The sequence below is a fragment of the Euleptes europaea genome, chromosome 6 (assembly GCF_029931775.1).
Source record: "Euleptes europaea isolate rEulEur1 chromosome 6, rEulEur1.hap1, whole genome shotgun sequence".
In the NCBI taxonomy this organism is placed as follows: Eukaryota; Metazoa; Chordata; class Lepidosauria; order Squamata; family Sphaerodactylidae; genus Euleptes; species Euleptes europaea.
The window spans coordinates 45669450-45693840 of NC_079317.1; the positions used below are offsets into that span (position 1 = coordinate 45669450).

General features: G+C 42.0%; 1 protein-coding gene across 1 annotated transcript in view; it reads right to left on the bottom strand.

The window, feature by feature from the left end:
* Positions 1-24391, bottom strand: part of DPH6 (diphthamine biosynthesis 6) — a 259679-nt gene that overhangs the window by 200547 nt on the left and 34741 nt on the right. The gene's annotated exons all lie outside the window — the stretch shown is intronic.

Consider the following 24391-nt stretch of genomic DNA (forward strand, 5'->3'; position numbering starts at 1 on the left):
ATGTCCTCAGCATATCAAGTATCTTATACATTGAAAACAGGAATAAGAATCAGTAAGACTTGAAGAGCAGCTAAAATTCTCCTGTGAAATATAAAGCAACAGACTTCTGAGGAAGCAACAAGTGAAACAGGGAAAAATGACGAAACTTTGTCAAAAGCTTATGTATTTATGTTACAATATTTGTATAAAAGCTTACATATGTAATTGAGTTAACCATTAATGAATGTATATAAAATAGACTCATATTTGTATAGTGGTATTGGTTTCTGTTGGTTTATGATCCCCTCTTTATTGGTAGTATCTCAATATCCTCAGCATATCAAGTCATCCAGAGGAGATTAACAAATCTCTTTAAAAACCATTTACAGTTTTGGCTGCTTAGTTTCTATTAAATTATACTGTCATTACCTAAGTATCACATCTTATGATTGAACACTGAATTTCAAACACGTGTCCTCCACCATACACTTGTATTATATAAGCCCCTGCATTGGATCCTGATTAAACTAGCAATTTCCACTAATTCCTCCTTCCTGCTGCAGACCCCCCCATGTCACTCTTCAGGTTCCCTATCCCTGGAGATTTGGGGGTGGAGCCTAGGGGGACAGGGAGGGGAGGAGAGGGACTTTCATGGGGTATAATGCCATAGGGTCAACTCGCCAAAGCAGCCATTTTCTCCAGGGGAACTGATCTCTGTAGTATGTAATTCCAGGAGATCTCCAGGCCCCACCTGGAGGTGGGCAATCCTAATCATGATTAATTTTAATGCTTAATCCTACAGGACACTATTTGGTACTTCCCAGTTGACAACATAACCGTATTTAACATGTCCACAGCTTTATCAACCTTTGCATTGTTAATATCCAGAAATCCTTTTCCTTATGTTCATGGGTTGGACCTGAATCAAAGTCACTGCTATAATACATATACATTATATCCCTCCTCCATCTCTTCAGTACTATTTTTAAATGTTAAGCAGCTAGATATATAAGGGTAGTTATCCCTAAATAGGCCCTTTTCAACATTTTCCATAGCATCATACTAGGTTTTTAAACTACCTCAATAGAGTATTATAAGTTTAAAAGCCTCTACCATTTCTGCTGTACGTATCTTTGATATGAAGATAACTGAACTGCCACAAGTTTTACTTAGGCATTTAAATAGAATCCTTAGGTTTAAAGCACTTTTAAAAATTATATAATTAATCCTTCTAACAACCTGGTGAGTTAGCATAGCAAAGATTCCATTACTCTGCAATTTCGTGAACAAAAAACCCCCATTTTTCTGTTGAATTAGCGTTATTAAACTATGCATAAGTGTGCAACCCATTAAGTTACTAGTGAACTTATTCAGTGCTCAAAATTCACTTGGTCTTAATGCCTGTCACAGATGGCTGATTTATACATTGTGAACATTACATATAAGACATTTCAAATCCTTCCATAGAGTATGTTATTTATATAGACAGGTTCATTATGCAGATGAGGTTATTTTCTCCTAGTAACCACATACAATCCCTCCCTCCAAGAAAAGAGCAGTGACACAGAACAATCATATTAGATGCTCTGGTATGACTGGAAAGGGGAAAAATATGGAACCTGGATGCCTACCACAGTTTTACAATGGTAAACAGTGTCGCCAAAGTCGATATGCCTACATGTTTTGGCATCACTTCCTACCATTTTGCTTAGCACAGGGCCAGACTGCCCTTTCCAGATTTTACAGCATCTCCAGGCAGAAACTGGTGAGCTGGAAAAAGAATGTGAAGCTTTAGCTATCAAATCAGCATGAGGCAATAGCCAGCTCCAATAGGGAAGGATCTAAGCTTTATAGGACCTTTAGAAGAGTCCTGGAAGCAGACCTAACCCAGCATAGCCAAGGCAGCATGGATATTATGTACTTTTTCCACCCCAAAAAAAGAGCCCTTCCTTTTTCCACCCCCAAAGTGGGAGGCGGTGGGCCCAGGACTGTCGCCCTCGCTAGGCATGGACGGGGTTCAAACCCATGATATATGGTTTGCAAGACTGAGACTTTACCACTTGGCCACCGCGCCTGCTGGATATTATGTTGTATATTTCGACATAATCAAGCCCTTTATGATGAAGAGAAAATTTATTTATCTGATCTGGATCTGTGGTTAAAAACCAATACGTGCTTGAATATATGATGAAACCTGTGTGATAGTCTTTCTGACTCCACAGGATCCCAGACAGAATAATCAGGGAATTTTTTTATTTTTTTTGAGACTGAGGTTGCTGTATTGTTTAAGATCAGCAAGTTTATGATGAAATAACTCTGTTCCTCAGAGAACTTTAAAAAAAACTCAATTTTACTTACTTTGTTACATTCATGTAGTTAAGTAGAACTTACAGTAACAATGTAACTTTCTTACACTTTAAAGGCAGATATAATAATGTCTGAACTGATTGAAAAATACATTCTTAACAGAGAGAGAGAGGCTGACAGACTTGACAGAGCGAGCTTAATCAACCAACCTAAATGACAGAGACAGAATTCTAACTGTCAAGAATTCTCCCAGCATGCAACACCCTCCCTCCAATAGAAACAATGTTCTTAGGCAAGGATGTCAAATCCCAACATTATATTCCCTTCATACCAATGGTTCCTTCATACCAGTTTCTATTCAAACAGGCCAATCACATTCTTCTCAGCCAGCTCTCAGTCAAATGGACCAATTTATCTTCTTTCTCGTCTCCAAACCCTCTCCTCCAACTCTGCTTGGAGGAATGGCGAGGTGCCACTCCACCTTGGACTCCCCCTTGTACCACAGGGATACCTAATTCTAACTTTCCCAGATGTTCTCCCAGCAAGCTCGCTAAAGTCAACTTTTGTCTTCTGTTGTATTCCGTCCCTATGTATAAGCCTCCTTCCCATGAAACATGGCCAGCATGCAAACCATTCTGCACACTGGCAACTTGCTAATGCTACTTAACACATGCATATGCTTTTGCTCACTAGCTGACATCACTATGCCTTTGGATTTATTGCGTGGAATTCCTGATACATCATTTGTTAGCTCCCCTTGTCAACCATCTCCCTTCAAGGTACAGCTGCTGTGCCAGGTTGAGGATCAATAGAACCAGAATTCGCCACATGATCCCCCAAAGCAGAAAAGGATAGGTAATACTCCCCCCTGTCTTTTTATCTTCTATGCTTACTTCTTGCCCCTTCCTTTTCACTTTTTCTCCTGTGTATGAACTGCTGCATGGGGGTAGCTGATGGGTAGGTGCCAGAACCAGGTAGTTCTATTGATGACACAGTGTGGTATTTTGTGCTAAAACATACCAACAAAAAAGTCACCAACCTTTGAGCCTGCAGGCACCTTTGGGATTCTGACACAGAGTGGTGGGCGCAACCAAAAAAATGTCAAGGATAATGTCAAGCATAACTCCCATAGAAACTCCTCAACATTTCAGGCAGAAACTTTGCTTAACAGGATACTTTTAAAAACGAACGTATTGTTTCAAAATATTTTCTTGCATAGATACAGCTTATTTTCAGTCACCCAGTGAAAATCTTTGTTCTCACCAACAGCCAATCAGAAGCCCTGCTGGACAAAAATCCAACCCGGCCCCACCCACTTTTGAAAAACTCTTGGTAGGCACCAGGAAAGGGGTCAGTGGGCACCATGGTGCCCATGAATGCCAATTAGGGAACCGTGTACTAATGCATTGCTCTGTTTGCCTGTAACTGGCTCTTATCAATAAACTATCTCTGATTATTCCAATTTATTACCACCCATGTTTTCTTTTCTAAGCTAGCTCTGGAACTAAATCATTTCTGATTTCAATCCCAAAGTTCGGGGAACAAAGTATTTATTCCCCTCCATCTGAGCTTGAACTCGAGTCTAATTTAGATATACAAGGAAGTTTACACATGTCACATTGAGCATATTTGGTAACAAAAAGACCCAACAGTGCATTGCAATTAGTTGCCAGGTGACCAAGTAATATTGGTGTCAGTCCTCAAAGAAAGATGTGGTGAGTATTGTGAAGGCAACTATACCGAGAAGTCGCTAAACCTTTAGATTTTCCTTATTCTTTGTGTGCCTTCTACACAAAGAGAAAAATTGTAATTTCATGACAGGCCACTGGGTTGGATCCAATGAAGTGTTTCCGCAGATGCAAGTCAGTAGATTTTCTTGCCTTCCCCTTTCCACTACAGCCTGAACTGTCCCATGAAATGCTGCTACTAGAGGACAAAAGATCCCCACTGGAATAGCATTTTAGGGGGACCTTTGAGCTGCAGTAGGAGGGGAGAGGCCAGAAAGTAACTCTGTACGGATGGAAATACTTCAATTCACAGAAACGTTCCAGTGGATCCAACTCACTGAATGGTAGGCAATCAAGACCTTCAAGGTCAAATATCTGTTATATACTGAATGGAATTCTGATGATGCAGCTCACAGAGAACATTCAGAATTCTAAGATGTCAATGTGGAAACTAAACAATAACACCCATTCTAACCAAAATAAAGTTCCTTAGTACATCCAGTACTTTCAAAGATCAGAATTGGAGCATGCCAACAGAAGGCAGGATGATTTATAACTTGCACTATTTTTTTTTTACTATTATTTTACTTTCCATCATCCCTATATCTATTTCTTTTATGGTAGGCCTTTGTGAAACATACAGCTTATTTTAAGAGTTATGAAAACACCAATTTCAGCTATTGTTATATTTGGGATTTGGTACAAACAAATGGGCTTCTCAGTATCTGCATTTCTCACAAGCATTTCCACCATTATCCAAAAATTTAAAAATTATATTTATATACCACAATTATTCTAAAGCGCTCAGGGTACTACTTGAGCATCATGAGCATCCTGTGACTAGCTGTATTCAGAGATTCATAAACGCATGCAGTATACACACACAGAGGTAACCAGGCCCATAACTATTGGTCAGATATATCTGTATATACAGCCATTTGTGCTTTCAGGTGTACACATGTGGGGTCCTACAGGTATTGGGAATGCTACAAAAAGCAGGATTCTGAACCTATGCATGTACGGTTCTCTTTGGATGCTGTGGTCTATACATCTATCAGTGGGTGCGACCCCACTCCTCACCATGTACATTCAGCATACATAGTTCGGACTGCCTGAACAGAACTACTATGACTTGCTTAAGGTCTCCATACATGCTTCAGAGTTAAATAAGTATTTGAACTTCGGTTATCTACATTCCACCCAATACCGTATTCACTTCATGATACTTAAATGTGAATCCTCACTGCCCAGGGTAACGAGCCACCACCAGCCCCTCTAAGCTAACCCTTAGCTGACAGAGCAAGGGACCAAGTTTCCAGCCCTACTGGATCTTAATCAAGAAGTCAGCACTTGCGAACAATAACTTGGTAGCTGTGGCCAAAATAGAGTCAGGTATTGGGTTTAGATTGAAGCCCCAAAACCCAAACAACACCACAGGAGTATAATTAGTAAAGTTTGTTAAAAGAAATGCACGGACATACACAAATATAGAAGTGCAAAGCAAGGAAGAACATAATTATTATAATAAAACTAAATAACTATCCTAGAATACTTATTTAGGATTGAGTACTTTGACCCAGATGTTACTTGGTCAGACTGAAGGTACAAAGTCCAGATAGAACTCCAAAGTCCAAAATCCAAGAAGCAGGTATTCTGGCTGCACAAGGCCCAACCTACAGACAAAAGGATGGCAGGAAGGAAAGCAGGCCCAAATGAATGGTCTTGCTTTATGGCAGTCTGCTTTCAGCTGGCCTGATGCTGTTTGGCCAATAAAGTGTGTTGCTAAAACACGCAACCACATACCTCTGCAACTGGCACAGACTCGCAAGCAAGCAACTCACCCACGCTCATGGTTCCTTGAGCTGAGATGGAATGTGAGTGCAAAACTCCCTCTGGCTCTCTGGCCCTGAAGCTCCCAGGCCCATGATCTCACTTGCACCTGTGCCTGACTCCATCTCACTTTTTATCTCTCTTAAAACTGCAAGTCATTGTGACATTAACTTCCCAGAGTGGAGCCTTCAGTAATTTGACTAGGCCCCAAAGCGTGAACCAAAATTTGAAAGGCCAAGGAACGGCTAGACAAGGCCAATTTCATGTCACACTGCCCCTGAAGGAACAGATCCATAGTCTGGGAGTGCTCTTGGACCCAGGCCTACTGCTCAATATGCAGGTGGTAGATGTAGCCAGGAGTGTCTTTTAACAGCTTTGACTGGTTAGCCAGCTGTGGCCTTTCCTAGTCAGAAAAGATCTGACCACCATACTGCATGCTCTGATTGTATCTAGATTAGATTACTATAATGCACTCTACGTGAGGCTGCCCTTGAGAAGTGTTCAGAAACTTCAATTGGTACACAATGCTGCAGCTAGGATGTTGACAGGAGTGGGTCATAGGGGCCATATCAGTCTAGTCTTGTTGCATCTACACTGGATACCAATTTGTTTCTGGGCACAATTCAAGGTGCTGGTCTTGACCTTCAAAGCCCTATATGGTTAGGGACCAACACTCTTACTCCCTTGTGAATCTGCCCAATGACTATGGTCGTCTTCAGAGGCCCTGCTTTGGGTGCCCCTGCCTTCTGAGATTAGGCAGGTTGCAACCCAGAAGAGGGCCTTCTTGGTCATGCTACCAAAGCTCTAGAACTCTTGCCCTTGTGAGAACAGCGAGGTGGAATATAAATTTTTGTAAATAAATAAATAAACAAATACTAAAATTTTAATTGTTCATTTCCAAATAGGAAAGATGGTGAAGAATTCCAGAACAGAAACCACAATAAAATGCTACGGATTGCCCAATTTGCTAGTAAATTAAAAACAATATAACTGCACGTGATTTTTAATCCTCTTGTTACACAATTCTTTCAGTTCAGCAAGAAGAAAATTAGTGATAATGCTTTCCATTTAATTAGTATATTACATGCACTGTAATTATTAGAGGAAAATGTTATATTAACGAAAGCGAAAGTTAGCAGTAAATTACCTTGTAGTTATTGTCAATTTCCCAAGCTACTGCTCCTTAAGATAACCCTCTCCCTATGGTCCTTCCGGTAATTTTTCTTTGCCTGATAAACACGATGATTAAACTGCACACAGTGCAAACCTTTGATACTTTTTAAATTAAATCCATGCCCAGCCTAAGGGCTGTGTCTGATTTCAACTAAATGTGTCAGTTAATCAGATAAAAAATTATCAGTAACTCAAAGAAACAGCAGCCTAAGGCTTCATCAGGGCTAGGGAGAACTGAACAAAATAAGACATTCAGACAATATCGCATTATGAGTAAAGGTTACTGATAAGCATAAAGCCAAACAGAACTGTTCATCACCTTAATAATATCTATCTTTGGAGAACCGTTACATACAACAATCAAATTATCGCTTTTTAAAAAGCAATTAGAAAAATGGGTTCCTCTGCCAATATACTATTAAACTGAACATGCACTTAGGGAAACTAAGAATTGGACTTGCAAAAAAACCCACATTCCTAAGAAATGATCACACAAAACAAATGTCTTTTGTTTTATTTTCAAAACACATCTTTATTTTAAAAATTATCAACCCAAACACACTAACTGTCGTTCAGTTTGTACTCTGCTCCTCTTTCTCTGCCATCTTCCTGGCCCAGCAACACTACTAAGTCACTGTAGTTTACACCCATTCTAATAATTCCAAAAGATTTTTTTCTGTCTTTGATAATTTTCTAAGGAACTATTATCCCCTCAAGTTTTATCCCACTCACTTGCCCACCTCTCTATTTTAATCACACAATGGAAGTAGTCAATCCCTTTATCTCCCTTCACACCCTAGACCTCTTTCTGCATCAGTGTTACTGGTCTTCTCAGTTCTATCCTAAACTCTTTATCAAAATCATTCCTTTCTCTCTCAGCCCATTCCTGAAGGGGAGGGCTGAGCTGGTGGCTGGAGGCAGTGCAACCTCGCCACCTCCAAATGAAGATTTCCCCCTCCACTGAACCTGGCACGTTGCCCTTACCTGCGTAACACCAGGTAAGGGCAAAGGGGATGTTTCTGGCCTGAAGGGGGGTTAGGAAGCAACCTAAAGGCGGCTCCGCACCTGGAACGCTCTGGGAACACCCCCTGAGATGACAGCGCAAAGAGATGCGCCATCAGGATGCCGTCGGGAGGCCAAGCCGGTGTCCCTGGGTGGCGCTGCCATGGTAGCACAGGGAGGCCAGTGTGAGCAGCCCACTGCTGTGCCAGTGCCCATGCCACCTGATGTGTTTTTACACCAGACATTTCAACCTCAAATAGAGATGGGGGACCTCCAACAGCTCGATTCTGCTTTTACAAAATTTCTGTAGAGATGAGAAATAACATAGTTCAAAATATTTAAATGAAATGAACCATCACTTATTTGAAAAGAGTATATTTGATAGGTGAGGTTCTGGAAAATGTATTTTGCATTCATAAGACAGAGATGACTCAGGTAAGCACAGCTTTGCAGAGAAAAATCAAATGATGCTGTACATTCAAATAACGAATGATGTCATGTCACAGGCAAATTTAGAGAGGTGAATATAGGATATGCCAAAAATACAGAGTCAAGTATTAGTGTCCACAGATGAAGCCTCTTGATTTTACCGGCACAGAAGAATTAGCCCACAATTATGTTTGTTTCCTTGTCGAAAAAGCTATTAAAGTCACAGTAAAAAATCTCTCCAGGCTGATGATGAACCAAAACTCACCAGTGCAGTTTCACATGCTTCCATTTTCCGGCAGCTTTCTGACAGCTGCCTCAAATATTTCACTGTTTTTCCACTGAGTCCTCAAAACACTGCTCACAGGAAGCTATGAAGAAAGTCTCAAAACACTCAGGTGTTTCTTCCCTTTGTTCTTCTCCTCATTCCTTCTTTTTTCTTAAACATGTCTAAGCTTCGAGGGAGGGGGGACACCCTATCTTAATCAAGCAAACTCTCCATCAGCTCTAACAAATAACTGTCACTCAGTATGTTTTACATTAACTTAGAAGTAAATATGTTGATGCAAGATTTTATTAGCTTCCATATATGCCTGATGTCAACCCTCCTCCAGCCCATGGCAATGGTGCAAATGGGTACTAGTCACATAGGTTAGGGAAGAGCTTACAAAAGGAAGCCAAGTTTTTTTCCTCAGCTTCCCCATGTCCAGCTCCCTCCCCCCACCAAGTCTGAGGAGCTTTCTGAAACTTGACCCCTTGACAAGATCAAGGACCACACAACTCTGAATTCTTTAAGGAGGACAGTAACTTCCAACCTAGCTACTGTGAGAAATGATTTGTGGATAGGATCTGGACCAAAAAAAGGGGGGGGAACATGGAGAGAATGATGCAATTAGTATATGATTTGCACACCTGAGAGATTTGTACTGAATATGCAATTTTAAACATTTAAAATGTAAACTTGCAAAAATCTGTCTCATGCTTATGTTAGGCCAACATGATATTCCAGCATAAAGAGACAGCCTGTTATGCCCTGTGAAGATTTAATACACCTGATTGATAGGTGTATTAAAGGTTCAGGAGCAGGCTACAGGATTGCACATGTCTATTCAAGCCACAGTTTCTGCTCAGGAAATTCCTGAACTGTGGCTCAGGAAATTCCTGAACATGTGGGTGTGCTACTTAAGGAGGGCAAAGTTTGGGTAGGGGAGGGAGCTCAGCAGGCATATGATACCCTTTGAGGGTGGCATTTTCTCCAGGAGAACTCTTTCTGTGTTTTGAAAATCAGTTGTATTTTCAGGAAAATTCAGGCCCTGCCAGAATATTGGCAGCTCTAACTTCTGTCCTTCCATGTGCACAGTTAAGGCTTGCATCAGCACTTCCACGAGCCATGGTTGATACTAACTAGGGTTCACTTTTAAATAGGACTTGAATTGAGAGTTTGAATCAACAATTAAGAGGTAGTTACAATCCTTAGTTATACTAGCAAACATGATGTATGGTACAGACATAAGATTGCCAGGTCCCCCCTCTCCTCCAGCAGAAGGTTTTTGGGGTGGAGCTGGGGTGGGAATTATGCATGCTAGCATTGTGGGGGCTTGAGTGGTAAAGTGGCCCGTTGCAATGCAGCGCTTCTGGGTGTAAACCAGAAGTGACGTAATCACGTCAGCGCGACCATGTTAATGCACAATCCCGCTCCTAAACCGGCCAATGGATTGGTGACCTGGTAACCCTATACTGACACAATCCTCAAATTGCCTTATGGCCTGTTGCCAGGAGAAGCATGTGGTGTCTTCATTCAAGAAAGTGAACCATTATGATTAGGGCTGTTGGGAAAAAAATTCGGTAAAATTCGGATCCGGCAAAATTCGGCCCGTTTTTATTTGGGAAATGCCAAAGTCCAAACTCCCCAATTCGGATCCGTGGAATTCAGCATGAAATTCGGAGTTCACGAATAAATTTGGCCATTTATAGCCATTAAAAACACATTAGCGCCTTTCCGCGGCTCCGGGGGGGCATGTTTAGAGGTAGAGGTCCCAAACTTTCAGTGTAGCTTGAGGGGACCCTTCTTGCAAGAACCCCTGAGTTTTGTGAAGATTGAGTGAGGGGGTCCTGAGTTATGGGGTCTGGAAGGGTCTCCCCCATCCGCCCATTGGAATAAAGCCATTTAAAGCACATTTGCGGCTTTCCGCGGCTCCGGAGGGGGCATTTTTAGGAGGTAGAGGCCCCAAACCTTCAGCGTAACTTGAAGGGACCCTACTTGCAAGAACCCCCATGTTTTGTGAAGATTGGGTCAGGGGGTCCCGAGTTATGCGGTCCCCCCATCCGCCCACTGGAATGAATGGGAGCAGGCAATCCTTAATGTGTATCTAGAGAGCGGCAAATCCAAGGCAAAACCTCCCGTGCATAAATGGCCAGAGAGTCTGTGTGTGTGAGTCTGTATTCCTTCCATTGCTGCTGCTCCTGGGCTGATCGTGAGAGATCCTGAGCTGAGCTGACCTGCTGCTAGAATCGTATTGGATTACTCCTGAGTCCTGGCTCCCAGTCCCTGCTCCTGATGGAAGAGAAGACATCCACAGTTTGACCCATTTTGGAGCTTTTCTCTATAACTTTTTTCCTGTGTGTGTGTATGTGGGGGGGATTCTGTGTTTGTGTGAGAGAGAGGGGGAAGCCAAAGGGGGGGGTTTACCTGTTATGCTGGGGGGTGGGCTTGATTGCCTCGTCTGCTGTTTTCACTGGTTGCCAACTTCGTCTGGAGTTAACTGTGGATCAGTGAGTCTCTCTCTGGTTGGCTTCTATTGCTTCCAATGGGCTGTGCAGCCGCTCCTGTTGTTTCTAATGGGCTAGCCTGTCATTTGTTTTAGTACATCCCATATCAGTGAGTCTCTCTCTGTCTGGGGGGGACCCCTTCCAGACCCCATAACTTGGGATCCCCCGACCCAATCGTCACAAAACTTGGGGGTTCTTGCAAGAAGGGTCACCTCAAAGCTACACTGAAAGTCCTCTACCTCCAAACATGCCCCCCCGGAGCCACGGAAAGCAGAGAATGTGCACATGCACCCCCCCACGGGGATCTCTCTCTCACACAAACAGACACTCTCTCTTTCTCTCCCCGGCCGCGACTGATTAGCCAGAAGAAGACCCAGCTTGGCCCCCGATTGGCAGCAGGAGAATGCTGCTTCGGGGGCACCGAACTTGTACAAATTTATTCGGTGTCTGCCCAAACTCAACGAGTTTGGCTTGTCGTTGTCCCGCCTTTTTTGACTTCGGTTCTATCTGAAGTAGAAACTGCCAAATCGGGGAAAATTCGGCTGTTTTTCATGTCGGATGGAACCGAATCGGCAGCCCTAATTATGATACATTGGCTCTAACAAATAACTGTCACTCTGTATTTTTTATGTTAACTTAGAAGTAAATCTGTTGATGCAAGATTGTATTAGCTTCCATGTTTCAACCAGCTAACCTATCAAACAGATTTAGCTAAAGGCTGCTTTTCTATGTTCAAGCATCTGGGGAGGGGTAGGATGGGGTAGGCATATCTGACTTTGAAGGTTAACAATTATAAAAGCAGTTACATACTGTAATTATTATTACAGCCTTCCTACTGCATTCAGGGAAGAAGAAGCACTCCCATCTGCTAGTGTCCAGGAAATGCCGTGAAACAGCCTGGGACAGAAGTAGGGATGCCAGGCCTCCAGTTGACAGCCCAGGGAGAATTGAGGGCAGGGCAGGGAGGATATGACATTCAGTGAAGCATGACATAACATCTTCCCCAAAACCTGGATGGACATCATCTAATGTGACTCACACATCACCAGACACCATTTCCAGCAGGGTCCTTTTCTCTCGTTACTTGAAGCAGCAGGGGTGGGAGCAAGAGCTCCATCAACAGGAAGTCGCCAGCTGTAAGTAGGCATATGGCATCCCTAGGCAGAAGCCTCTTCCTCCTCTAAGTCATCCTATCCTCCTCCAGCTACAGAAACAACTAATTATGCGAATAGATTAAGTTCCTTTTACCAGAGTTTCTAGTAGCCAGAGCAGACCAAAGATTCTTACTTTCAATAACAATGCTTTTCTTCTTTATTGTTTATCAAGCCAGGTCAGTCTCCAACCTCATTCACACAGAACTGGGGCATACCACAAGGTTAACTCCAGCCCAAGTACATCTCTATCACTCACAGCACGAGGAGCCAATGAAAAATCAGTTTTGCCTTTCCAATCCATGACCTAGATGTAGATGCACCTCTCTCCTGTATAAAGCTCCTTATGTCCTTGCTAATTCAGTTACTCAAAACATTGTATTCAGTTTTTTAACTCAACTTCTGATCTAACAAAGCAAAGCCTTCAGCAAAAAGTCTATCTTGGTATCTGAAAAAGTGAGCTGTGACTCACAAAAGCGCATACCCTGACAGAAATTGTGTTAGTCTTTAAGGTGCTACTGGAGTCTTGCTCTTTTCTACTGCAAAAAGTCTAATTAGTCCACTTGGAAAAGTGGCAAGAGCTCCAAGAATCCAGCCCTGCAAGATCTTGCAACCCTTAGAGACAGATTCCAACAGATCCAAAAGTTTTCCATGCACATACCAGGTCTCCTTTACAATTTTTTCTTCCAAATGAAGCTCTCACAGTGCACTGGATGTTGACTTTGAAGACTTCCCCAGTTTTCAAGAACGGCCTTCCAGATGGAATGGGGAAGGTTATACACAAAAGTTCTCCCCAAGGTCCTTTGGATCCTACCCTAAGCAACAAACAACTTAGTGGGTGTAGAGCCTAAGTTGGCATATAAACCTAAAAATACAATTACGCAGTAGATTCTATACAGGTTAGACAAGAGCTTAGTCAATGCTCAAAATAACTGAACTACTGCTACAGAAGTCAATGTTTAATACAATACAAACAAAAAATACCCTTAAATCAATCACTGGTCACGAAAGCAACATCAATAATTCTACCATAGACTAAACAAAAGCAGAAGTTTTCAGTCTTTAGCTTTTTACTGTTTTTCTAGCTTCAGACAGGAAATAGGCTTTTTAAATATATAGAGCTCTGTAAAGAGGCCCACTAAACTGTTCCATAATGGTAAAGGATTTCACATTCAATGTGCAACTACAAACTCAAAGTTTAATGGCCATGTCCATAACACAGTTGTCAAGATACTTTTAAATTTGATACTTTAAAGAAAACAACTGACATCATAAAGTTAATTATTAGAACCTTGCTTTGTCAAATCTTTACCAAATTTCAGAGACACATTAATAGAAGAAAAAATACTCATTTATGAAGATAAACATTCTCCATGTACATTTTAGGGGAAAAATCTCTCCTTGGTGACAATGCAGAAATAAAATAAGCAACCGCATACAATGTGGGTCTTTCCTGTTCCCACCATTAAAATGAATGCATATGATCCATGGGAACAGAATACTCTGCAAAAGCTAGAAGGCATCATAGATATACTGCAATCCCCAGGCCCCCATTATATTTTTTTAAAAGAAGGTCAAGAATGAACAAGGGCTGCCTGGTGACATTGGATTTGATCTTTCAGTGCCCTTGCCCAAGTGGAAGTCATTTCCACTCATTTAGGGGGGCAGATTTTCACACTTGATCACTAAGCAGCCCCTTTGTGTCCATACTTCCCCAACAGTCCCTGAGTTCTCAGGAGCAGCTGTTCAGGCAGAAGCAAACAAGGTAGGTGAGAAAAAGTCCTTCTGCAGATCTCAGAATCCAACCCACAGTTTGTGAGGTATGTTCATTTCAGTCTATTAACAACAATAGACTACGTCTATGTATTATATAAATGAATGAAGAATTGGATCCAGACTAAAACAGTAGTCTCTACTAATTTGCCTTTTCCACTGCAGACCCCCCCTCATGTTGTTCCTCAGGATCCACTATCCCCCAAGAGCAGCATTTCTTCTGATAGAAAAATTTAGTTTGGATCCATCCCTTCGATTCTTGTCATTTGACAACTACAGAAAAAAGTAAGTATACTAGAATTAGTTGTGTAACAAAAAATTAACAACAACACCTAAAGATATATTTTTGTAAAGAAAACTAAGAGCAGAAACTGAAGAGCTTTAAGCAAAGGTTCTATCTGTACTCCATGGTTTCTGAAATTTCTCCCCCCTCCCATCACAGTAGCTCATATGCCCATAAAGTCGGGTCATCTTTGTAGCAGCCTATAACAAAATACAAGGACAGTCAGTTGCAAGGAGAAAGATGGAGATTCCTGGTGTGTGCGAACAGCATTAGACATTTGGCACATGTCTAAGACTTTTTGGAGCCCAAGGTTTTGTGCCCAAAATATTTCATAATCTGGTAACTACAGGAAACTGGCAAAAACACGCATTTCACTTTGCATATCATTAAGAGCTGTACAGCAATTGCTTTGAGCTCAAAAGAACCAATTATGAATGAGTCACTCAAATGATCATTAACAAAAGATTTTTATAATTCGTAATTTAAATAGTATTTGAATAAAAGTCTCTGAAGAGAAAATGAAATAAAGAAAACAAAATTAACTGTGATAAATTGAAAGAAATTAGAATTTAACAATGACTTGTCATTTATTTACTATAACAAACTTAATGCACATGAGAACAATAAGAGACAATGTCTGAAACAATACAAAAGGGGACTCTGTTTTTTTTTAAAGAGAGTTTTAAGCAGCAATTCCCAAATATCTAATACGTGACATTTGCCAGTATTCAAAAACTAAGTGTCAACCAAAGTCTTCCTTCAAATTCAATGTGTATATAAATTGAACTTAAAAGAGGCACAGAAATATTTGCAGATTTAAGGGGAGCATATTGATGTCCGTTTGCCGAATAAAAATGCTCAAAACGGGACATTGTTGTAAGTATTAATGAACAGTAAGATTCTTGGTTAAGAAGCACCTAACTTTAAGCCAGTTTCAAGCAGATGATCAAAGTGTTGTCCCAACAAGGAGGATAGGGGGAATTGCAAAAAGACATAATTTATGGTCTAATCCTAAAAATATTTACCTGGGAGTAACTCCCTTGGATTTAAAGGCGCATGACTGCTAGTAAGTAGGATTATGATCAAAGGGACTTCCTCCCAAGAAAGCATGCACAGGACCGCAGCCTCAACCTAATAAACATTCCCAAGATACGCACAGGTAACTGAAGCAATGCTGTGATCAGTTTCAGATCACAGACCCTGACTTCATATAAAATATCTGTTTCAAAATCTATTTCTTAACAAAGTGTACAACAACATGTTTGTATGCCATTGGCACCAAAAGCAATTTCCTTTTTTCTGCCCTAGAACTGCCTACATGAAAGAATGGTCAAAGATCAGACTGGGATTACATATGGTAATATAAATTACACAAGGGCTTTTTTGCCCTTCTTTTGTCTTCTTTCCCCTTGTACCCCAGGAAGAACCAATTCTGAGGGTCCTCTGACCTTAACTTGCTGTACTAAGTGATGCTGTTCAATGGGAAAACACCCTCTATCTGAGCAGGGAAAGGCTTTGTCTTTATACTGTGGACTACCATTATTATCATTCTTAAACCTCCCATAATGCCTTGCTGAAATTGCTTCTCAAAAGTCAACAGGTTTGGACTTTTGGACTGATCTGTATCCCAGGGATCCAACCTGAAGGCCTGGATCCAACCTGATGGCCTGGATGCCCAGGTTTCAACTGTATTGCCTTTAACCAGCTTATCAGTTGCATCCTTTCCTTGAGAATTGTGACCTAGATGAAGATATCCAGCTCTTGACACTACCTGTTTAGACAACTGTAATGCACTTGGCCACTAAAGATGGTTTAGAAGCTTCAGTGAGTCCAAAATGGAACAGCTATCTAGTGTGAACTATGGCAATATAGCACACCTGTGTAATTATCTTTGATAGCTGCACGTCTGTTTTCAGTCCCAATTCAACAACAGCCTAGGACTAGGGTACTTGAAGAACCTTATGTTCCCCTTGATGAGGTTTTTTTTTTTTTGCCTCATTATACCTTTAGTAGCATCATTTGCTTTGAGATGCTGCTCCTGTTTCAGTTTTATTCAATTGTGAATTACCTTGGGGAAATTGTAAAGAGGAATTCAAGTATTTTAAATTAATGAGTAAGAGATGGGATCTCTCGCTTAGAAGAGGTGGGAACTCTTGCTCAGAGTTCCATGTTTCATAACAATTAACTTATTTATGGAACTGACTACTTAAATTTTCAGTACTAATAAAGCATTAACAAATTAATGCTTTAAATCGTTGATCACTACTGAACAAGTGGTTTTGGCCAGCCAAATGCCAGCCATAATACTTCTCAACAGGTGCTGGTGAAAAAACTTCACTGACCATTACAGTGATCTGTGCTTTCAGTTATGGTGATATTCGCAAAATCACCAGACTGCAAACCTGTGTTTGTAAACTGCTAATGAGGGCCCTGCAGAATCTAGAAATGCCATTTCTTTGATGATGAGGAGCTATTACCATATTCTATGACAAATTTGGGGGCTTGTGGTTACTGTTTTAATCTGATGCCTATGTCATTAACCTTGGTTCAGATAGAGGCTTCTGTGGCAGGCCATTTCATATTCTAAAAAAATAATGAGAAGCTCAACTCAGGGATAATTTTAAAGGGAAACCAAAAGTAATCTAAAGGAGTATGCTAATCTTCTAAAGCTAAATTGAGATGTTGTGCATTTAACACACTTTCGACACAAGGCATACGTTGTTTCGTCATCCAACTAAATAATAAATGGAATTTCTTTTCCATTCCAAGAACCTTAAAAATTGCCAAGAAGAGGATATTGCAAAAAACAGGAGACAGTGTTTGAGTGGAAACTTAATTTCAAGTTTGATGGTTGCATCTCTGTGAAAATAATGGGGGGAAACTTTTGAAACACGGGGGGAAAGACTTCAATAAGAATGTTTTTATTCAAGTTCCTAGCAAAATCAAATCATTAAGGCAATCAAAGCTGGTAAATAAATACCGCTAATCAAAAAAATCCAACCCTGATGTCTCTAAACTACAACCCAGAGCTTCTTGAAATGCTATGTAAACTGGGCCCCAAGAAGACAGTTCAACAGCGGTGCCCCATACAGTGCTATAACAGCATGCAGAACCACTATCTAAAGGGCAAAAAAAATACAATGTGTATTGATCCTGTAGCAGGATTTTTTTCTGTTTAAGACTACAGTCAGGACCTAATAAAGAGGCTCTAATTTTTCATACAGAGCCCTGTGACGCAGGGTGGTAAGTTGCCGTACTGCAGTCAAAGCTCTGCTCACGACCTGAGTTTGATCCTGATGGAAGTTGAGTTCAGGTAGCCTGCTCAAGGTTGACTCAGCCTTCCATCCTTCCGAGATCGGTAAAATGAATACCCAGCTTGCTGGGGGTAAAGGGAAGATGACTCGGGAAGGCACTGGCAAACCACCCAGCAAACAAAGTCTGCCTAGAACACGTCGGGATGTGAAGTCACCCCATGGTCAGGAATGACCCGGTGCTTGCACAGGGGACCTTTACCTTTTTTTAAAACTGGATTGTCACCCTATCCAAGGGAGGGAAAGTGATAGGTGATCACTTTCAGCTCATTCCTGAGAGCTGCAGCAGCTGGGAATGGCATGGCCATGGCGGCGGTGCTGCGCCTCCAAAGAGGTTTGGCCACTGTAGCCACTGTAGCAGGGGGGGAAAGGGGCATTTTAAAACAGAAAAATAAGAAAAGGGGGGGAAGCCCCATTGAAAACAGTGATGCTGCGCCAATAAACAGCTGGCCCAGCACCACTGTTGCTAAAGGGGGGGTTCCTGGTAGGGCTGTCGATTCGGTTCGGCCCGAACCGAAAAACAGCCAAATTTCCCCCAATTCGGTGGTTTTTAGTTCGGATGGAACCAAACTCAAAAAAGGCTGGAAATCGGGGAGCCGAATTCGGCGAGTTTGGGGTGTTCGGCGAATAAATTTGGCAAATTCGGGGTTTGGCACAGCAGCATAACCATCAGTTAGTAAGCAGCATTCTCCCGCGGCCAATCGGTAGCCAAGCAGGGTCTTCTTCTGGCCAATCAGTCACGATTGAGCACGTGAGCCCAGCTGCTGCGTGGCCTGGGGAGAGAAAGAGAGAGTATCTGTTTGTGTGAGAGAGAAATCCCCGTGGGGGGGTTCCTCTGCACATTCACTCCTTTCCGTGGCTGCAGGGGGGCATTTTTGGGGGTGCAGCCCCCAAACTTTCAGTGTAGCTTCAGATGAGGCTTCTTGCAAGAACCCCCAAGTTTTGTAAAGATGGGATCTGGGGGTCCAGAGATATGGATCCCCCCTTTTCCCTATTGGAATGAATGGGATCAGCCGATCCTATGCATCTAGAGAGCGGCAAATCCAAGGCAAAACCTCCCGTGCTAAAATGGAATCATATTGGATTACCCAGTCTCTCCTGATGGAACAGAAGACATCCACAGTAAGACCCCTTTTGGGGCTTTAATCTATAATTTTTTCCCGTGTGTATGTGGGGAGGGGGAAACAGAGTCTGGGGGGGCAGTTTCTGTGGGGGGGAAGCCAAAGGAGGCTTTTGCCCATTCTGCCGAGGGGTGTGTGACCGCTCACCTCTGTGGGAGTGTGTGTACTGCTTTTAAAGTTAAGTTTAGAGTTGAGTCTGTGCGGCGGCTAGCGAGTCTCTCTCCGCTCAGCACCCTTGGTGTCGAGCCTCCTCCTTGGTGTTTTTCACTGTTTTTGCCTCTAGCCTGGGATTGAGTGCAACGGGGCGGCTTGCGTGAGATCCCCTGCGTCTTGGATTTTTTCCCCATTTGGGGGATGCACCGCGGCGCCGTATTGGTTGGAGAGGTGGGGGGTGATGCTGGTGAGACTTGCTTGAGTTTGGTGGGGTCGTTTGCATAAGGGGGGAATGTCCCTCCACCATGAGAAGAAGGAGTAGGGCAGAAAATACAAACTCTGGGGGTTTTTTTGCACGGTCTGTTTTGCTGCTCACTCAAAAATGTTTTGCAAAATCTGACTTTCACAATACATTGTCACGGTCCAAGTCACCTGCTTCTTTTTTTTCTTTTTGCTATAGCTAGCCTAGTGCGCCTCTGTTCCTTTCCATGGTCGCTCGCGTGTTGCTTTGCATTGCAATGGTTAGCACAGGAGGTTTTGTCTTGGATTTGCTGCTCTCTAGATGCATAGGATCGGCTGATCCCATTCATCCCAATAGGGAAAAGGGGGGAAACCCATATCTATGGACCCCCTGATCCCATCTTTACAAAACTTGGGGGTTCTTGCAAGAAGCCTCATCTGAAGCTACGCTGAAAGTTTGGGGGCTGCACCCCCAAAAATGCGCCCCCTGCAGCCACGGAATGGCTCCAATGTGTGCTGTAAATGGAATAAAAATGCACATTAAGGGGGACCCCTTTCAGGCCCCATATCTCGAGACCCCCTGACCCAATCTTTACAAAACCCTCAAGCTACCCTGAAAGTTTGAGACCTCTACCCCCAAAAATGCCCCCCCCAGAGACGCAGAAAGGCGCGAATGCATTTTTAATGACTTTATTCGGCCGAATTTTCCCCAAACTTGAACTAGGTGCCGAATTCCATGGATCCGAATTGGGGGAGTTCAGACTTCAGCATATCCCGAATCGAGACGGGCCGAATTCTGCCGAATCCGAACTATACCGATTTTTTTTTTCAACAGCCCTAGTTCCTGGGCTAAAAGGGGTTAGGAAGCTGCTTACCAGCAGCTCCACCCCTCAGAATGCCCCAGGAACGCCTCCTGGGATGCCGGCATGAGGATTTGCACTGTCAAGACACCGGTGGGAAGCTGAGCCAGTGTCTGAGGGCCGCTCTGCCACAGCAGTCCCGGGTGTGTGTGTAGATGAATGGGGGAGGCAGTGTCAAACCACCCCATAAACATAGTCTGCCTAGTAAACGTCGGGATGTGACATCACCCCATGGGTCAGTAATGAATGACCCAGTGCTTGCACCGGGGACTACCTTTCCCTTTTAATATTTTATTGCATCAGCATGCAAATGTGGTTCACAGGTGTTGCTCCCTGCCTTGCTCTACAAATTACGAGCGTACCCTACAGGAGCCCATTTTAAAGCTCAGATCATGGAAAAAGGATAACTCACAAAAGCTCACTCAGTGATATACTGGTAGGTGGCTTCTGAGTCCTGACTGGCCAACCACTGTTTACTTACTTACAGTAATGATACTGTTCACCTGGCCAATTCGGCCCTGAACAATGTCACACTGAGAGCCACTCTTTCAAAAAAAATTCAGTGCTATATTTCCACTCCACAGGGGACATTACTGTATTGGAGTGAACTGCAAAGATTAAAAATGAAGCGCAGAGAGGGCTGGGGGAGGGGATCAGACTTGCTTTGGAGGGAACAGAGAAGAATCTGAAGGGGAAATTACTTTTGGCAGCGGAAAATATCTAGAAATGAAATTAATTAGAAGGAATTAGCGGAACGGCCATTAAATTATGTGGAGAGGTGTGCATTGTTAGAGTATTAATTCTTTAGGGTTAGAATGGGAGCTATACCTGCTGGCGTCATATTAGCAGGGACTCAGCAAAAGTGAAAGAGAAGCAACAGCATGTGCAAGCTGGTCAGGCTGGGGTACAATTATTTGCAAAGTTAAGATATGTTCTGGGAATCAGACTAATGTATAACTGCACAGCCCTGGGAGAAAGACATTAAATAATGCAGGTATCAGAGAACACCGAATGACTCAATTTGTTCACAAACATAGCATGAAAAGTACCCTGAATATATAGACAAAAAGATGTCACACAGGCAAGTCTGTTCCCAGACAAAGCTGAGGGGAGAAAATTTTATATTAAACACACAAAGAGAGAGAGAGAGAGAGAGAGATGCGTACACACAAGACAGATGGCCAGGAATGCATCTGACTATTCCTTCATTAAAAGGTTCAAAGCAAAGGGACTTAAAAGTAGGGCTCACCTTTCATTTTTCTACATACTTGTCACCCCAAACACACACGCACACACACACACACACACACACAAATCCGACAGCCATATTGTCAGCATTTCTTATTCAGCTTCTTTCTACTTTGCATGGTCTCCCCACTCTTCTGCTGCCCCCATAAATACATAAAAGTCCCTGTCTTAGCCACTGGGAGACTAAGTGTGATAATAGAATTTGTGCATGAACAGCTCCTTTTATTGACCATTTTCACAAAAGCTTTTCCAGGTTTTGATGTCTTAAAAATTCAGTGAACAGGGACCAAATGTCCATGGCTTATATTATATAGTATATCATCAATAACACCCATGCTGTACTGCCATAAAGTAACGTAATTGAACTTGTGTCACCCCTTCTATTACATGGCACTATTTCCTGAGATTCCACACTTTGTTTACTAAGGGTTTTTTTTCCTTGTAGTAATCAAATTCTTGCACTCTTTGACAAGCTTTCTCCACACCTTCAGTCCCCCCCCCCAATTTTGTTCTTTTGAAGTTTGAGTATAAATTAATTTACTTATAATTTATTTATTTTTTAAATTAATCGCTGAGGGTTGATAAATGTTTTCTAATTGACTTCAATCTTCTGCATATTGAACCACCAAAAAAAATCAGTTCATAAAAATTGTTGCTCTCAACCCAAGACACACAAATCCATTTAAGATAATTCACAGTGGGTAGCCGTGTTAGTCTGTCTGCAGTAGTAGAAAAGAGCAAGAGTCCAGTAGCACCTTAAAGACTAACAAAAATTTAAAATAGCTATGGCCCCAATCCAAATTTCTGTCAGGTGCAAAAACATACATGACACTAAAAATACCAATAGAAAGGTATCCATATTCCCCCAGCCCATTTTGCACAGATTAACAGCACAGAGAAAAATACATTTCAATCCATTACAGATACACACTGGACAGCAATTTCTGTAGATATGCAGTATGTATTCATAGTGGCCTGAAATGTGTATAATTACGCACAGTTTTCCAGAAAACTGGGGGGGGGGGTGTTAGTTATCGAACCAGCAACTTTTATAATACATTTATAGATCAGTTACGTTTTATTAGAATAGAAACTGTTGTCTGGTATCTCTGAGTGTTAGAGGAAATAAATTCCCCTCTTGTTTACATACATGATAGGTTTTTATATACCTAGAAAACCACAGCATTTGGTGTGGTAAGTGAATATGCAAATCCTCCTGAGCAGAAATCAAAGGGAAAGAAAGCTGACTTAAGAGATGGCAGAGTTCCATTTGCCACCAGAAGGGCTACACAAGTAAGGTACACAACCCCAGAAAAATCAGTTGCCTTGGCATTAGCTGGGGACAAGTACAGCGTGCACCTCCACAATTACAGAGGAACTAAACTTTTAAAGCTACATGCATTTTTTCAGAGTCACAATTTAGTAATATTTTTCCTCTACTAGCAAACAACAGCAGACCAGCAGAGAACCACTTTATATGCACGTGTGCACACAGGGATATCCAGATAACTCTCCTGAAAATTAACAAGGCAATACACATGCAACGCAACACAACACAAAGATGCAATTACTATAAACTAGTAACATGGCACCACAACCGAAACAGTAGTAATGAGATGCTGTACCCAATATTTCTAGTCACCCTGTGTTCCATATACAACCATTTTGTTTATGGGGAAAAAACAACCTGACCTTTAGCACAATAGACAGAACTGGACACCCTGGCACCAAAGGAACTAGGCAAGTATGGCAAGAAAACTACTAAAGAACATTTTAAAAAACTGGCTTTAAAAGCAACCAGTGTGTATAGCTGACAAGTGGCATTGCTTCCATCTTAATTTGGCCCGTAGGTGAATTGCTGTTTTTAAAAATCCAATTGCAACTCAAATAAGGAGCTCATTGTCTAAGTATTCATCTTGTCTCACCTCATTTTTGTAAACATAGCTACAAGTTAAAACCCTGATCTCACAAGCCCCCCAGCACTGTGAAGATATGCATCTGTATGAACTTTGTGGATGGGGTGGAATGTACAAGCACTTTTAAAAAACACACACATATTTTGTGTACACTGTACATTTTTTAAGCTTTTAAAATATTCTCTAGCACATTCTACCAGGTGCACAATCCTTTCAATGTCCCCCGCCCCCCAGGGTGTCGTGGTTTAATCATCTGGCCAGAAACTAGGCAAAATGCCTATTGTAGTTTTTACAGGATAGTCAATAAACTCCAGCTAAACCTGGCCAGAGTCTATAGTTAGCTTTTCAGATCTAAAGAAATGTTTCATGCAAATCACTTACTACACAACACTTTTTTCTGTGGCTTAATTACACTAAACTCCCCTTTTAGCACCACACACACGGGTGTGAAGGAAGATGAGTCTCATGGCAAATGTTGCTTTGAAAGCATTTATTGATCCTTTTTCTGAAACATAATTCACCATTCTGTAAAGCAGTACTTTGGGGGATGATGATGCAGGCGATGAATAAGTCAGCCTGGCAATTGGGTAATAAATAATGACTGACCCACTTTCCCCAACAATACCTCTCATATCCCCATCAGTATAACATGAAGGGTGATGCTGACAAACTAGATACTCCCAGAACCAAAATATATTTAATATGGAGTAAATCGGGAGTTGAAATAAGATGGGGGGGGAGAGAGAGAGAATGTAAAATATTTCATATGATAAATTGAAATGCCTCTCCGTGCCTGTGCTTGGAATCACTGATAGTTTTGGGAAATTGTAGGTTAGGAATGGGAAGGACACAAGTGTTTTGGAGAATGAAACTAAGCAAGCCCACCCTTTTATGAAAGGCCATCTGGTTCGACTTGATGCACCAGGCAATGGCCAACAGAAGGCTGTGTAGGAGTTGCATTAACCCATCATTTTCAACTATAATAAAAAAAGATTTTAGGATACAAGGAAGGAGTACTCCTTTGGCATCTTTTTTTTCGGAGGGGGGGGAAGGATGGAAAGAGGATTTAACTGCTTCTTTGTATGGGTGATTCATATGGAATTCATGACACAAGATCAAAGC